At 37.7% G+C, this 18,439-nt stretch overlaps 1 protein-coding gene across 4 annotated transcripts in view; it reads left to right on the top strand.

The window, feature by feature from the left end:
* The window catches only part of ROBO1 (roundabout guidance receptor 1), a 713,456-nt gene that overhangs the window by 147,082 nt on the left and 547,935 nt on the right, over window positions 1–18,439 (top strand). The gene's annotated exons all lie outside the window — the stretch shown is intronic.

The following is an 18,439-nucleotide window of genomic DNA, read 5'->3' on the forward strand; positions in this document are numbered from 1 at the left end:
CCAGTTTGTATGTTAATCTCTTAATTTCACAGAATCATGGAATGGCCTGCTTTGGAAGGGACCTTAAAGAACATCTTGTTCCACCCCCCCCTGCCATGGGCAGGGTCACCTTCCTCTACGCCAGGTTGCTCAGAGCCCCATCCAATCTGGCCTTGAACATTTCCAGGGATGGGACATCCACAACTTCTCTGGGCAATCTGTTTCAGTGCCTCACCACCCTCACAGTAAAGAATTCATTCCTAATATCTCATCTAAACCTGCTCTTTTCCATTCCCCCTTGTCCTATCACTTACATGCTCTTGTAAAATGTCCCTCTCCATCTTTCTTGTAAGCTCTCTTCACCTACTGAAGGCCACAATTAGGTTCAATCCCCACATGGGCCATTCGCTTAAGAGCTGGACTTGAAGATCCTTGTGGGTCCCTTCCAACTCAGAATATCCTGTGATTCTGTGAATGTTTCAGCTTCTTCTTTTCAGCAGCTCAGCTCCAGCCTTGTTCTGCCATCTAGTGTTTAACGTAGCCACTTTCAGCTTCAGCGAAGTGATTTTGAAGTATATTTTTAGGGCAAAAGAAAACATTTAAAAAGAAGGTGGAAACCCACCATTTCTTAGTGTGAAGAAAAATGTAGCAAAAATGGGAGAAGACTCAATACAAGTGGCATTTTTTGCATTCTAATTAGAATTGCTCTTTAGAGAGTAAATGAACTGGTTGGCATCTAGGCTAACATTTTTCACTGGCAGAGCTGTAAAAGTTTGTGTTAGTCCCACGGTTTTGGATTCTCCTTTGTTTAGATAAGAGAAAATTTATTTTAAGAGTGAATCCAGCTGTTCCTTACAGTGTATCTGCTACTGTAAATAGTCACTGAACACTTTGGATAATTAGCTCTCAGACTTTTTTCCAGGTTTTGTTTTTTTTTCCCCCAGACTATTAACTGTTTGACATCTAAATAATTAGTTGATTATATAGGCTTTTAAAACTAGAAGATAATTGCTTCTGTTTCAGACCTTACAACATGTTCTTTATCAGAGATTACTCGGATGGCATGGAAACTTATTTAACTGTGAGTTATAGTACAACACAGTTTTCTATGTAGGTGGGATCCCAGTTAAGCTCTGGAACAAAATACATATCAATTAAATACATTTTTTATTGTACTTTGTTTACAGCTTATTTCATCTTCTGGTTAGGAAAGTTTCTAGTTAGGAAAGTGATTCTTACTGACATCTTCAAATGTTGCACAGACACTATTTTCCATCAGTAAGTTTTACTTAATTGGCTGGTTGCTTTTATGTGCTGTGGTTTTTTCAGTTGTTTTTTTTTTTTTTGAGGGGCTGCTTGTTTGTTTACAAACTTGTGTTAAATTTTAACAAGCAGTGTTATGACTGAGAAAAAACTCTAAATAGACCTATTTAAAAATGTAAAGTAAAACAGTGAGCTCTTGAAGAGCAAGTCTGTATCATTTTACTGTATGTCTGAGGAAAGGGGGAAGATGGGAAGAAGGGTGCCTTCACTTCTGCAATAATAATACATTTGGATATGGCAAACTGAAGGAAAGGCATTTGCCTTGTAGGGAACCAGAATGTGATTTGTCTGGGAAAGTAAACTCTGTGGTGCCTTTCTAGGTCTCAGATGAAGGCCATTTGCAGACTGCAAGTAAATCACATGCAAGTAATCATGGTCAAACTTTAGACCATAAGAATGGAAGTAGTGGAAATAGTTGAGAGTAGTATTATCCCAGCTGTGCTGAGAGGCAAAGAAAATGATGGGAGAAAAACTATGTTTTAAAGAGAGATGGAGAGAAATTCGGGGGGGGGGGGAATGATACAAAGATATAAAAATACATAATTTCAACATTTTATGCTTAATAAGGTACAGATTCCATACTCCATTCCACACTCTTTCACTTCAGTGGAATGAAACTACTTTTCAATTACTGGAAGACCTTTTCTTCATACCTAAGTAGACTCATCTCCTATTTCAAAATCTAAAATTGTCTCTTCATATGCTGCAATCCTATGAAAATTTACAGATGAAATAAAAATGCATAAAATAATTTCATAAAATGCCTGAAGACTGCATAGTTTGATGTGCATGATGGATGTTCCAAGATTCTCCTGGTCTTCCTTGTCCAATTTTAATACTATCTCTGATCAGCCTCTGGGTAGTGTCCCCTAAAAGCGTAAAAGAGCTGAAAGGTGATAAAGAAAACATTATTATTACTATAGATCTGTTGATAGCTCTGAAAAACTTATGGATTAAAATATCCTGTTGTCATGTTGAGCAGTACAGTATAGCATTAATCTCCAGGAAAAGGATGGATCAGGAAATTGTACATCATCTCTCTTCCGTGATACCAAGCTTTCACATTTCCTTCAGATCTGGGACATTTCTGGTCTTTGTGGTAATTTGAAGAGTTAGGGACATAAAGACAATTTGACTGTCCTTCCCTTTCAAAAGGTAAAAAAAAAAAAAGAGGTCAGTAGAAGGTCGTGAAGTTCTTCCGAACATTTCTCAGCACCTTTAAAATGTCAATAACGATACTTGATTTTGTCTCCTGTTTTGAAGAGAAGCAGGAAAATCATGTTTCCCTACTTTTCTTTGTGTTCTTTAACATTTTGAACGGTAAGTTCATGTTTCACACACTTTCTTTGTCCAAGCATACCAGAAGTTTCCATATTTCTTCTCCTTTGGTACATGGAGTGTTTATCCTCAAAGATCTCCAGCTACAGCCCCAACAGCCATTAGAGAATGCAGAAGTGCAGTAGTTCACCTCTGAAATGTAATCCCCAGACTTTCCATGGTTTTTTTGTGTTTCTTTTTTTTTCTGCTCTCTGGAAAATATGATCCTGTCTGCTGCTATTTATATGTTGTATATTTATGAAGTAAAAAAATAAATGCTGCTTTGTTTTGCTTTCACTCAGATATGACTCATAACCTTAACAGGCAGCTTTATGTTTGTAGAATGGGATCTTTGCTCCTTTTTGCACCTTCAAATGTGAAATTTATTTTTGTTATAAAACATTCCATGTTCAATCTTTTTCTCTTTATTTTCTGGTATGAAGCAGCTTATGACCAAAAATAAAAATCTACTACATAAAAAGCAAGGCCAGAGTGCTCATTTTTGATGTGTTTGCAAGTTGTCTAAGAAAATTGCCTACTGCTGGTAGAGGAGGCCCTTATCCTGTAAGCCAGGTCTTTGTGAACTTATTCTTGCAACCATTAAAGTCAATGGATTTTATCATGGTTAAGACATCAAAAAATATGCCATGCAGTCTGAATTTTGTAACACTTAGCACCCAGTCTTGTCTTTATTCCTTTCACAATAACTTCTCAGCATCCAGTCATATCCATATTCTTCCATATTCAGATAAATAGGATTATTTGTGGTTTTTAAGTCAAAATCAACATACCTATTCAGAACTGTCAAGTATGTATACATTATTTATGCAGTAGTAAAAACTCTGATGGATAAGTATGTTCAACTGTGTATTGAGATGGCACAGCACAGCTCTGATATTTTTCTAGTTGGCTGCAAACAATTTTTAAATTTAATGTGGAAATTTGCATCTCAAAAAGAAGAGCTAATCTGTTTGCCATGCAATAATCTCAAATCCTTTTTGGTTACACGTATGCATACCCTAGTGCTTTGTCATTTTGAATTAGAATTTTTAATGTACGTATCTTGATAGTTGTCCACACTCACACAAAAATTGAAAAATGATTGCACAACTGCAACTAATGAAGAAGAGGAAAAAGACACTGAAAAAAACTAATTTTCAATTTCCTTCTTACAAAAGGCTTAAAGATGTCTTTATATCAATTTTAATAATGCTAAAATAACAGACTTTCGTGCTCTTGTCCAGAGAAGGGGACCATTTTCACTGTGAGAGAGATAAAGTGCCCCTCATTAAAAGTGCACTTTCTTTGGCACTGTGGTCTAGAGCAAAACATTTTCTGTGCTACACCAACCTTTCTCCAACAGTGCTCAGGACATTTAAAGAACAGTACAAAGCCTGTAAAGTCATCAGCTCGTGTTAGTTGACTCCCTCAAAATGAACAACTTATTTACTGCTATGAACTACCTGAGTTACCTCTTAGCTCTAGTAACACACATATCTATTGTTTCTTAAATGTTTGCACCTCAAGTTATGCTAATAATCATGTAGGGAGAGAAAAGCAGCAGGTTGTCCATGATTGTTTGGCATGGGGATGAACATGAAAGGGATGAGGGGCAGGGCTGCACAAGAATAAAGAGCAGACAACCACACCAGAAGTGGGTGTGATGGGAAGGAAAATGAGAAGGGGAAATAAAAGAAAATAAGGCATAATTAATTTTTTCTCTATTTCTTGTATAGAAATGGCTCTTTAAGAAGGTAAAAGACAAGGCATCAGAAAAGCCTGCTAAAAAATTTATATCAGTTCCTTACCCTATTCTAGTCAATAGTAATTAAAGAACCTTGTTTCCCCCCAGCATGTTGGTTTTAAAAAACTGTAAGTTCAAAGTGCAAATAAATTTATTGGTTTTCAATCCTTGCAGTGACTTCATCATCGTATTCCAAGCATAACTGAGATGTACAATTTTACCTTGCATACTGTATGCACATTTACCTGTGTATGTAGGTATATGTACATATATACCAATGGGTATATAACCCATTGGGCTGTAGCTGTGAAGGAATTCCTGCTGACACCTTCACAAGCTCAGATGCCTCTTTGGTTGATTCAAAACACTAAAATTCATTGCAAGTTACAGTTACAAGATGGTAAGTAGTAAATAAATGTAGCTCTGACTGCATTGTTTGGCTCTTGGTAAAAATGTATTTTTAAAATCAATTTGCCATAATTGGATTCTGTTTTGCATTCTTCCATGTGGGCAAGAAAATCCAATTAGATCTATATTATTTCCAGAATGAAACAAATATATTTATGTATTTGACGTCCAAAGTGTCAGCAATGCATCTACTCAGCATTCAATCTCCATTACTCTATAAACAGCTAAAGTTTCATCATTTATAACATCCATGTTATTGACATCTTTTTCAATTGTCAGAAACACTTGTGATGTTAATTAAGAAAAACCTTTTTGACAAAATACACAGCCAGACATTTCCACTTAGAGATGCACTTTCTTTTAAAAGCATGCAATTAGCTAAATAATGAAAAGTCTTGCAACTTGTTTTCTTAGAAATGCTATTGCCTTTATCAATAAGTGCATGAAGACAAAATATGCTCCTCTTAATAGAAACAAGGGCATACTCCTGTTGTTAACAGCATTTTCTGAAATAATAGATCAGCAGATGCATGGATCAGTCAGTAAAAATAAAAAATATATCTCACACTGATTAAATATCTTATTTTGTTTGCTGATATTTCTTTTGGTATTATTTGTTCTCTGAAACTCTTCCACTGTCAACAAGCATTTCACAGATCAGTAGTCAGAAATGAGATTTTGATGTTCAATCCTAACACTGCTGCTAGACATTACATATTCTGTGTGAAGGTCAGGTTGCTGCTGACTCCTAGTATCTACTTGGATGTGCAGCATACAGAATGTTTCTTCTTTTTCTGCTTGGGGGATGCTTCATGCTCCTCTCACCTGGCTGTTGTTGCCTAAAGGACTCATTTTGTTTTTAGTGAATTGAGGTGTAATGTGTTTCAAGATGCTTCACTTGAAGTATGTGGGCTCTGGTCAAATGCAATAAAAATAAGAAGGTTCTGTAAAGTTGTCTCTGTTCGTAGTGTCTTTGTGGGTGGGTCCTTGCATGTGGTCTTGGTACCAGTTCCCTTGGCAGCTCTGACTAGGATCCAGCTCCCACAGTCTCCCAAAAGCTGTTCCCTGCTGTTCAGAAGGTGCTTAGGTAGCTGTCGGCTCTGCTACCTGGTGGTAACCACTTGTTTATGACTTACTTGGAATTCCTATCCTTGAACTGAAACTAGTTCTTCATTAAAGGTACTAGACCTATATTTAGGAAGAAAGAAAAGAGTGAATCAGAATATTTTTTTGCTAGGATAAGCAATCCATTCATGGCAGACACAGAAATTTGAAATTTCACAAAAGACTGTTTTAGAATACTATGTATTCCTTTGGAATCTGCATTCCACTGGCTTTTAGTACCTACATGTTGCTCAGTAACTCCTGAGGGGAGACCTCATTGAAGGGTACAGTTTCCTCATGAGGGGGAGCAGACAGGCAGGTACTGACCTCTTCTCTGGTGACCAGTGAGAGGATCCAAGGGAATGGCAGGAAGATGTGTCAGGGAAGGTTTAGGTAGGATAATAGGAAAAGGTTCTTCATCCAGAGGATTGTTGGGCACTGGAACAGGCTCTCCAGGGAAGTGGTCACAGCACCAAGCCTTCCTGAGTTCAGGAAGCGTTTGGACAATGCTCTCAGGCACAGGGTGTGATTCTTGGGGCTGTCCTGTGCAGGGCCAGGAGCTGCAGGTCCTTGTGTGTCCCTTCCGACTCATGATATTCTATGATTCTGTGAACATGTAACTTAGGATAATCCAGATATTTTGGCCACATCTTGACTATGGCTGGTACAGTCTTAGACAAAAAGAGAAACTTGAAGTGTTGTCCCAGTTCCTACCAGCAGCTGTGCCACCCCAGAGGGCTTCTTGCCAGCTGAATCTAGGCAGGCACAGGCAGCGATCTGGCATCATCCGAGCACAGATGCAGCATTCCCCCATTCCAAAGGCAAGGGGAGGTGGAGTGTGAATAGGAAATACTTTCTACAGATTTTGTGCCACCCATAAACAAGTAATATACATAAAAAAGAATAATAATAAGATATGAAAATGTGTTAGCATCTAGGTCAATTCTTCTTCTCATTTCCTTGTTGATGTGGCAGAAACGCTCTTGGAGATCATAGACAAAGAATTTATTTATAAACGAATGCAAGAGAAGAGTGCAGAGATCAAAATGAGATCCAGAGAAATCCCCAGGCAAACTGAAGGAAAATGTTTGTATCTGTTCTTTATGAAATTGTTCCTAAAATACTATACTGGAACAAACAATTTATTTTACATGTTTCTTTGAGCTGTGACTTTCTTCTGGGGCAGAAAATTTCCTTGTATATTAAGCCCAAAAAATTCTAGAGTAAACCCAGTTGTATTTTTTACCCTGACTTACTGCTTGTTTACTGTACCAGCAAGTAGGTTTATTGGCTGACCCTTCCCTTCCCCTCCCACTTTGCTCTTGTACAGATGGCACTAATGGAAAGCTCCCTTCTCTGATCCATGCTGCTGATCGTCATCAACCCTGGTGGGCTGGAGCCCTGTGGTGGGTGGAGGGAATGGTAATATGCAGGCAGCTGGAAATAGGGTTATTACTTGATTTACTTCCTTATTTCATAGTCAATTTTTGTGCTTTGCTGACTATTTTGGATGATTTTGCACATTCCAACCTCTCTAGATGGTCACAGCTCTTTGTCTTGTGTAACTCACTCATTCCACAAGTTTGCTACAAATTGCATAGGTGCCTCATCAAAGTGATTAAAGCAACTCTTAAAGAACAGTATTGATTTAAAGCATTTAGGGATTTGGCTCACCCTTTAAAATCCATCAGTCTTAAAACAAAGGATAGAGGTCTTGAAATAGCGGCATGATGCTCGATGCATTTATTGTGAAAATGATGATGGAGAATGTAAAGCAGGAATTGGGGAGGCTGCCAAATCCAATTGGGAAAAACAGTCTGGGGAGAAGAGAAGGATATGAAAAGGCAGGGAGGGAGGCAGAGCAAAAGCCATAAATTTTTCATCATGAGGGATCATTCTAGCAGAGCTGACTCAGGGCTTCTCAACAATGTAGGCAAAAATAAATCTTCCTCTCCCAGCTGCTGTGGAGAAGAGCTTTGACAGAGTGCTGGCTGAAAAGCAAAGAGAAAATTTTTAGCTCTATGCTGGCCATGCTAATAGCCACTAGGTAGGCAAAAGTGATAAGGCTAGCACCTTGTCCTGTGGGTGGAAAATTGAAAATGAGAGATACATCCTTCCAGAAGAGTCTGCTACTGCCACTGGCCCTAACCTCCCCTTTGACTATGAGCTGGACTAGTTTTCCAGGACTGTGGCATAGACTAGCAGCTCAGCAGCCCCGTGTCTGTCCTTTCCAGGCAGTGGGAGGGTTGGCCTGGGCAAGCTTTTCCTATACCTTTCAGTGATGCCTTGATACGAGTGAATAAAGTAAGTAAGCGTACTTTATGTAAATAATTTTGTCAATATAAAATTTGCATTCTGATGCCTGTGTAAATAGCTGTCAAATGGTGGTGAATCCTGCTGTATTCTACCCAGGACCTCTTCTTTATCATGTTGTTCATAAGAGGTGTGACATGGTTACCTCAAGCTGTGATCATGGCTCCTGTTGCCCATCATGTTCCCTGGAAGTATAAGAGTCAATGGGACAAAAGTGAAGAGCAGAAAATATAGAAACTGCAGATGGCTGTAAGAAAGGATAGAGAAGTTATAAATCCTATGATTAAAGAGGTGTAACCTCCTTTTGTTACTGGACTTTGGGTTCATTTTAATCCTTGGCTGTTGCTGGAGGCTCATGCTCTAATTCTACTGATTTGAATGACTTTGTGGAGATGTTGGGCCAAATGCTGATGATATTCCTTCTCCTTGTTGTATTCCAAATTGTGTTTGCTTGAAAACCATTATTCTCATAGTTCACTTTTAGAACAGAAAGAGGATGAAATGCTTTAGTGTGTTGTAGTAACTCCTTCCTCGTATAGGCCTTGTGTTAAGATAATTAAAATAGCATTCAATATAACAAAATGTATTAGGTGTTGCTCTGCCAAGATGTTATTGCAAAGATGAGCTTTGTGTTAACAGAAGAACAAACAAAACAAGAGATCTGAAATTTTTACATTGATTTTAGTTGTAAAATTGCTATATGTGCACATTCACTATGAAGCAAAGTCAGCAGCAGTCTGAGGTACCACATAAATCTTATACTAGCTAGAAAGCAAAAAAGAAAGCAGTAGGACTAATGTAGTGGCCTCTCACCCCTTCCTACCTTCCAAGAGGTGTGTCAAATAACGTTATTTTATTTGAGTTCTGGATATCAACCCCAAAAATTTATCCACGAGAAAAGACTGTACATTTTCAGCATTAATTGTTGGGTTGTAGTATCTTTGGATATAATAGTATTGTATATGGGGAAGCTAGATTAAACAAACATCTTGGGGAACAGTCCTGCATTTAATTTGTTCTTTTTAAATGCAATAACTCTTGAAGGTAAAATATTTTGAAGCATATTGATTTCTAGAGAGAAAAAAAAAGGAAAAGCTATTTTAGAAGCTTTTTGAGACCTTCAGCCTTTGGAAGGTCTATTGAACACAAAGCTTTTTTCACCTACCTTTGTAAAGGAATACGGCTGCTAATCTAAATTTATCAGGATATGAAACATTGATCATGACCCATGAAATGTTTTATCCAACTGAAAGTACTTTGTATGCCCAGAATGACTTTCATTTTTCCCTCGAAGAGACTGTTTTCAGACTCTTTTTAATAGTTCTCAGGCTGAGTAGTGTGTTGGTAAAAGGGACTTGCAAATAACAACTTGTGTTTCTGCATTGGTCAGTGACAGGTAGAAACCAAAAAGTATTTGTGTTTGCTCTGTCTGAAAACCTGATTTTCAGAATGTGTCAGATGCTAAGGATGTGTTTTTAGAGCAAATCAAATAGTGTTTTTATACGTTTGACACAGTCGTCTCTTCATTGCTTATTCAATTACTAACACAGTTATCAGTGAAAATTTACCAAGCCACACTGGAGTTACTTTTGTACTAAGTTGCGCTGGTGAAATTCAAAACTGAGATGATTATCATCTTCATTCCAGATTACAACAATCTTAATCCTGACCATTGACTTGCTGAGCATGATCTTAGAATCCCATCCTTTTCCTTTTCTTTTCCACTCAAGCGCAGATAAGCTTTCTAAGATTTATCTTTTTCTTCTCAAATAACTCATGAATTTATGAAGCTTATGTGTGGTAGTCTTTAGCATTTTTCACCTAAAGCTATGAGGAAATCAGGGAGATGGCAGGGATACTGGAGTTTAGGATCCTCTCCCCACAATGACTGCAGTATTGGATATTTCCTACATTTTTTCCTTGGAACATTTCACACCAAACATCTTCACACCAAAACTTCTGCTTCTACAACTCTCTAATTCTCCTCTGCAGAAATAACCTGAAGACAGGGCAGCCCCACCATGAAGTTCTAATTGCACTAAAATCATAAAAACTTTGAACAAGCCAGCAAGGCTAGTCAAGACCCAAACTGCTAACACTGATTGGCCTGTGTCTGGATTGCATAGATGCCAAAAGTTATTTTAGAGATTTTACTTAGTTCCCTGTCTATGTGCATCTGTGTATATGTTGCATGTGAAGGACTAGAATTCACATTTCTCTGGGGTTTTTTCAATGGATAAAACATTTTTGGTGCACCGATGATTTTCTGCTCTGCATGAATCATTTGTCAGAATCAACAGAAATATCAAGTACCTTGTCAGTGCCTTCATGACTCTGCACCTTTCCTGGATGATATGCCAGATAGAGAAGATGAAGATGTAATTGGCTAGGCAAGAAACCAGAAGAAACTATGTTTTGCTGTTTGAAATGAGAGCAGTTGCCACATGGATATCACCAGTTACTGGTGCTGTATTTATGTCTGCTTTTGAGTAAGAGTATAAAAGCAGTCACCTTACTATATTGTTTTCATTTATCCTCAGTTTGGATGTTAGGGTAATTGCTGCTAAAGTCTCCTGATCCATAACTTTCTGGTGTGGAGATCAGTTCTGCTACATGATGCTCCTTCATGAATAAAGTCACAGGAGCTCATCGGGGCAGGGCTGTGTCAGTGCTGCTGTTCTTCGTGAACACGTGAGCCTAATGCTTCCTGATGCACCTAGGTGGTTTGGGGTTTAAAGTCAGGGCCTTATTGACCTCAAACCACTAAAGCCTCAATTTATCCAGGTCGTCTAGCTGTGGTATTGCTCCACATCTCAATCAAGTCAAAGTTAAAATTGACACTGTTGGCAAAAGCAATGGTTGTGTTCTCCCCAGTGCTCTCTGCCAGGGACCCCTTCTGCTTCCCTTGAGCCAGCATTAATGTTTGTGAAGCTGCATGATGAGTCAACTCCAAGAATTGATCAGACCAGCCCTGATAAATAAAACCTAAAAAAAAAAAAAACAAGAAAAGATTTTCAAATCAGCCCTCCTAAGCCCTGTGAAATACTTTTGTGTCTATATTAATATTACTGAGATCATATTTTGTTACATATTTAATGACAGAGAAGTCATAATGCATTAAAAATTGCAGAAGCTATTTTCCTTTAACACACTTCTGTGAAGCAAGGGTCACTCAAGGAATTTACACCCAATAATCATGTATAAGCATATATTAGAAGGCATATAATATATGTACACAAACACAAGCCTACACATTCCAATAGTGATAAAAGCACAGAACCAGATTTAAGGGATGTTTTAGATGAAATTCTGAGGTAAAAGTCCAAGAAATACAAGATTCTTCTTAAAAAACTGGGCTAGAAGAAATATGGAATAATCATTTGAGGATGCTAGCAAGTGGTTTGGGGCCTTATCAGTCAATGTAGCTCATTAATCATTGTTTTCCTAGAGCAGGCAGAAGCTGTAGCCAAAAACTGCAGATGGGAAAAAAAGAGGGAGTTGCTAGAAAAAAAGCAAAACAAAGCTTGAAAACTTCCGTTTGTCCAAATATTTATTAATGATACTCAGGCCGTTATTCACAGTCTCCATAAAGGATCCCATATATTGAAAGAATTAAAACCTTCTATTTTTTTTTTTTTTTTTTCTTGTGAGGCAGTCCAGGGATACCAGCTAGTAAAACTTTGAAGCTCCCTGCCTCCTGGATTGATTTCATCCAAGCAAATGAAGTAAAATGTTTAGTTTGTGCCAGTCCTAGGAAAAGGGTCATGGGACAGGGTGAGCTGAAACGTATTAGCTAATCACAACCTGCCTTCATCCCCTTTTTCTAAACTAAATAAAACCTCAGTGGGTGAAGAATAAAGCAATCACACCAAATCCATCAGATCCTGCAGGCGTAGCAGTGACACCTTGCTGTCAGCAGTGTCAGAGACCGCTGATAACATTAACATGGACACCTGACCTTTGTCCACAGCTGATGGAAATCTTTGATCAAGGGTACAAGTGTTGTACTAAACTGACTCATGTCTGAAATCGAACTGAAATGGCAAGAAAACCCCCAAAACCCAATCAACAAAAACAACCACTTAGGGATATCCAAAGTTGCCCTAAATACAATGCCATGTAAATGTGTTAAATATGATTTGCCTTCTGTTAGGAGACATTCTAAAGGAATTAAAATATTCATATTTTTATATGAGCAGATTTTCACAGGGAAAATTGAGGTACTGTTCAATCTTTAACTCTTTTGAAGTATCCTGACACTGTTAAACTGTCTTTGAAGTTCTTTATTCTTCTCTTTAGCTTCATTAAAATCTATTTTCTACTTTTCTGATGTTTGTTTAAATGTTTAATTCAGGCTTAATTTTCATCTCGGTTGATAGGGAAAATATTTTTCTCTTAAATATGTGTTGAAAAAAACAGGAATAAATGTATTGTTCTTTGAAAGTACTTTACTCTGCATGTAAAAGAATGTGAGCAATTTGATAGTGAAATATGAAGCATCCAAGGGATACTATTTATGTCATATCTAATACAGCTAGTAGCAATCATAGGTGAGGTAAGCTTGAGTTTTTCAATAACAAACAGATAAAAAATATAAAATAACATTTTGAATGGTTGGCAAAAATTTAACTTTGGCAGAGATCTGAAATTATATATAAGATTTATTTTCTTTTCTTATTTTCCAAATGAAACATTGACTAATATTCTAAGGCCATGCAATTTGCAGTGCATGAGCCTGATTTACTAGAGTTAATTACCTAGGTTTGCTTGTCAAGTGTAGCCATTTACAGAATATATTCAGTTTTATCATGATAAACTACTCACACTGTGAATTTAATAAATCATTACATTCCAGGCATTAAAATATCACTGCAAAATCATAACAATAAATTCAAAGGAACTTGTACTTTATCATGGGTTCCACAAGAGGGCAACATGTACCAGGCATTTAACTACAAAGATATTATTAAAATCCTTTCATTAGTCAACAGACTTGGATGAAGTCAATTGATATTTTATTTAGCATTCTTCTGTATGAATTTGTACCCTTATCTAAACCTTGCACATTGATAGGTGTAATAGAAACCCATCCGATTTTATACAGTACTGAATGTGGGCGTTGTCATGTGTACTTACAATTAATTACAATTAAGGCTTAATATGCAATTCATTTATCACTTGGACTGTCTTAACACGAGCATTCTGGTATTGGGAATGCCTTCATGGCTAAAGGGAGCGCGCAGTGTTAGAGGTGTTGGAGCAGATTAATGACAACATTGGGAGGTTTCTTGAAGGAAAAAAACACCCAACAACACCATGTTATACAACTAAAGGATAGAACCTTGCAGAGTATTTAAAAAAAAACCCAAATTGTAAAGGTGGAAGTGTAATTTTTGTCTGAAGAGCCCTTTTGCATTCTCTCATTGTGTCAGGGGCCTGCATTTCTTATGCACACTGGATAGGACTTTTCTCTGCAAGCAGTCACAGTGACTTATAATGGAATAAGGGTGCTCCAAGCTAATCCAAAACAATTAAATCAGTCTAGCAAGACACTGACATCTGATCAATGGCATTGGCATAAAACTCCGTCTCCTAGGTTTCTTCAGACTCTCAAAGCTCATGTCTAAAGGGTGAGTGTTTTTATTTCTCTCCCTACAATGAATGAGCAAGTTAAGCATCTCAATTTTTCAAGCAAACATTTTTACATAGTATAACTTCTGGTTTAGAGGAATTGATAAATTGATATTTCAGTGTCAAAATTGGCAGTATTGTTACACATTACGGTCATAAAAAGTGACCAACACAGTAGGGTGCTCAAACTCTGGAAAAATAATTTCTTTGATGTATTTGAAATACTTCATTTTTCATAGACTTGTCTCTGCAGCCTGACTGTATGATGATGAACAATTTCTTGCAACTTAGAATGTCTGACACTTTACATCAGTACTTAGGAACAGAGATTATAGCATTATTGCCTTCACAGAGCACTCAAACTGACTGCTTCCTTCTTTATAGTAGTCTCACTGAAATGGGCAAAAATTTGCTGGAAAAATTAATTCTACCTATCCAGTCTCCAGAAACAGCAGACATTACTACTTTTTATGTTTTATTTTGCTTCGAGTAATGCTTAGCAGAAAAAAAAAATACTATATACCATTCACAGCTTAAAGTCAGCCATGTGATATAAGAGCAAATGTATGTGAAGAGTGAATACCCTCAGAGTAGAGGAGATACAGCACATACCCAAGTAAGCCCATACATATCAAAAATACAGTCACAGAAGTTATTTATATATGAATTATCTTGTGATGAGCTCTCTGCTGTCACAAATGATTGACTCCTGAAACCCAAGCCAGATAAAGACTGGCAGGTTTATCTCTCAGCTACACAGCCCTGACTGCAATGTAGACATGACTGGCTCTAGCATACCTGTTTTGCTATATTTATCGTGGTTATCTAAGAGTCTTGATGTAATCATTTTTATTTTAGTGTATGTGTTGTTCTTGGTTTGCTTTCTCCTGAACTAGTGTGAATCAGAGACATTAGAGGTTGTCTCAAGTAGCCCATACTTGCTTTTGAAGTCTTCTGGCCCATTAAGCTATTGCCTGGGTGTTGAAACTATGTTCTGAGCAAAAGTGAGTATTCTTCTGTCCTTAGGTCTTCCAGATGCACTTCAGATGAATAAAAGACTCCTCTGCTTGCATCTTCTTTCCCATGTGGACAAGTTCTTGATGCTATTGCTTATCCCGTCACTGCACATCAATATATCTTTTATGAAAAAAAAATTAAAAGTATACTTTGTCTACTTTTACTAAGAATGAGAATACAGTCACCAGAATTCAAAATAGTTCTCTGAATCCAGCTCCCTTTCCTTGGTATCACAGCCATTTTTGACTTCTGTTTCTTTGATAATTGTCCTTTGTGCGGTGATGGATTAAGTATAAATGAGCTTCAACTTTTGTTTTCACACTAAGATGTTTTTCCAGATTCAAAAGTTGTCCTCTGCTTCTAATGAAAGCAAGCTTTGTTTCCAAGCATCTTACCACTGATGCCCTTGATCAGAGCTAAAAAATTTCTAACACCACATTTGAAGCTGGATGATATGGAAAAATCGTATTAAGTTTGTTTTATTCTTACTTAGGAAGTTTTTGAAGTTGGTACTGCTATAATTTGAACCACCAATAGAGAAAGTATTTCTTCTAGTCCCTGTGAGAGGAAGTTTTATCTCATTTTTCTACACATAGTTCTTTATATTCAAAGTGCCATCTTGAATAAGCATGGACTGAAACTAAAAACCCTCTCCCTTTGTTTGACCCCGCAAAAGCTACACATCCAGAAAGCTGCTGATCTTCCTGGGTAAAGAATGTCTGCTGATATCACTGATGCCACTGTTTAGTCCTCTTGATAGGCTGTCACGATATGTAGTTCATGGAGAAATATCTTATAGTAAGTGCCTGGATGTATTTCATATCCTGCTTTAGTATTTATTTCATTCTGGGGAGGAGGAGATGGGGGCAGAGTGGAGCACTGCTCCTGTGTCCTGCAGTATGGATGCAGCTCTCAGTGCATCACTCTAAGCCTTTCAAGGTTATGAATAGCCTGCAATATATTTTGCTGCACTAGGAAAAGATAGGATCCTTTTATTTTTCTTATCTGGGAAACCTTTCCTGATGGCAGGTCAAGGGTGTCCCAAGAGTAATGCAATCTCCTGTGGAAATTTCAAAGAACACGATGATTATCTGCAATTGACTGAGGACATCTGTGCTGGCACACTGACACCCTCCCTAATTGATTATCCCAGATTTGCACAGCCACACTCAAACCCAGGGCCCCAGCTGAACAGATGCCATGGCTAACACCCCCTCACATTTCATCAAAAAGTTCCACAAGTGGTTTGTTGTCTGTCTGAGTGGAGACCGTGTAAGAACACTGATTGTACTTTATAAGCTTTTTCTTTCTGTAGTTGGGAAAATCCTTATACAGCTCGAGCCAGTAACCTGGGGGCATAACTAATTGGTTATTAGTAATACCTGTGGCAAAACTGTCCTTACCCCTGGCTGTGAGATAGCAATTTTAAGATGCAACTTTGTCCTGTACCTTAAAAGTGTTGTGGGTTCTGTGAGAGCAGTGCCTGGAAAGGTCCCTCAGTTGTTCCTCCAGGGACTTTATTTCTTCAGTTCTCTGAAAGAAACAAAGCATTCAGTAAAACCTTATACTGCATGATGATATCTGTATTTTTCAATGGGATGGTCACTTTGACCTTGACCCCTCCGTAGGAATAATTCTCCCTTCTAGTCTCTTCAGTTGACCACGTGCTTTGATTTTATATAAACAGTTAAAGCAAATTCACGTAGCCTCCAGTCAGTCCAGTCCCCCTGTATTGCTGACAGGTGTTTATCATCTTCTGCCAGTAGTGAAAATGCTATCAGTCCTTAATATAACATATGGGATGCTTTTCAATGTATTTTCCACAGCAATCTATTCAGCAGATGAAAATTAAGTGCGAGCGTGTATTGCAGTACATTTCTTAAAGTTTGCTCTTACATAAGTGGGAATTCCATTGCAATAAATTTTCTGTCTTTAATTTCAGTAGCAGGTTGAGTTTTATGGAAAGGAATAGCACTTAATCAGTTGAAAGTTTATGGTTTTGGCAGATACAGATCATGTAGTTATGAACATTACAGAAAATATCTGCTAAAAGCAAATGAAAAACATGGAGTGAAAAATTGCAACTGTTCTTCCCAACTTCTGTAGCTCACCTTGAATTTTTGTGACTAAACAAAGGACTGAACTACTTTTTGGCTTGTCTTAATAACAGTTCTTGATATAAAGCTTGTCTGTAACACCTTTCAGGGTGCTTTCTGTGAAAATGATTGGGTGGATATCCACAGCACAGCAGTTCTTACTTTATACTTCACTGCAGGCTAAACTGAGTTTTACAGCTGCTTAATGTACTCTGATTTTCTGTCCTGTTTATTAGGATTTCTTTCAGGTGATACAAAGCCCACTATCTGGTGGAAGCCTCCGGTTAAAGTGGGGTTTTGTGGATTATTTCTGCATTTGCAATCAGGTCACTGCAGTGCAGATATGTTCATTCATTGATCACAGCTACTGAGCTCTCTGTGCTTGTTTCCACCTGTAGACTGACTGTATCAATATATGGCAAAATCTGTCCCACTCACTCCATTTCAGTAATGGGTAAGAGCTAAAATGAATAGAAGTTTAAGATTTTTTTCTTTCCATCGATGTAAAATGTACTACGAGAAAGAAGTCTGCCCACTTTGGCCGTTTGATAGGTAATAGCCTTAGGTTGACCTGCTTTAAAATTAGAAAATAGTGCATAGAAATATCCGCAATAGCAAAGAAGCCTCTTACAACCTGCTTAACATTTCACTGTGATGGAAATATCTGTTCCATCTAATTTTTTCTGCTTCGAAGCAGATTAAGTTCTAGTTTGGCAGATATGATCTTGGATTTTCTCCTTGCTAACACGTTAATTCGTCTTGCAGCATATATGCTAGAGCACTTCCTGTGCTGAGCAACGCTCAGTTAATGGTTTAGTTCCACACATTTATTTCGATTTGGACTTTCTCATCGATTAGGAAGTTTTTTTATGTTCAGTAATTACGTTTGACATTGGTGTGTGCTGATATAAAGCAGCTCGGAGGAACAAGAATGAAAGTTGCCTTCAAAAGATGGCCACTGGGGAGCTTCTGACCTTCCTCAGTTGCATTGCAAGAGAATGGGAAGGAAACTCCCTCTTGTAAAACAGAAAATAAAAAGTTGGAGCATGACTTTGTGCTAAGCTACTTTGGAAAATGCAGAAAATACTCTCCTGTACAGTTTTACTGTACTGTTGCTGCTTCAAAATGTCATTCAGCCAATTGCTTACATAACTAAAGTGTTGGAGTTTTTTTGCCCAGAAAACAAAAAAAAATTATTTTTCTCTGCTTGTAGCATTAGCTAGTTGCAGCATTTCAGATTACAATAACTTTAGTTCAGCCTTGAGATTTTTGGTGTAGTCCTCCTCTACTTGGGGGTTCTACTTGTTGACCTTAATGCTGTGGAAACACACAGTTTGATAGCAGCTAATGTCCCTACTCCAAAAGCAGGTTGGTGTTATCTCTGAGGTTTTCTCATTATTTGTTCTGGAAGAGGCAAACAGATACAACAAATAATTTTATTTCCTTTTCAGTTCTTAATGCATTGGGAATTGGCTAAGGACAGAGAAAGTCCCCATAAACTGTGGGA

Source organism: Neopelma chrysocephalum, unplaced genomic scaffold (assembly GCF_003984885.1).
Source record: "Neopelma chrysocephalum unplaced genomic scaffold, ASM398488v2 Primary Assembly neopelma1_87, whole genome shotgun sequence".
In the NCBI taxonomy this organism is placed as follows: Eukaryota; Metazoa; Chordata; class Aves; order Passeriformes; family Pipridae; genus Neopelma; species Neopelma chrysocephalum.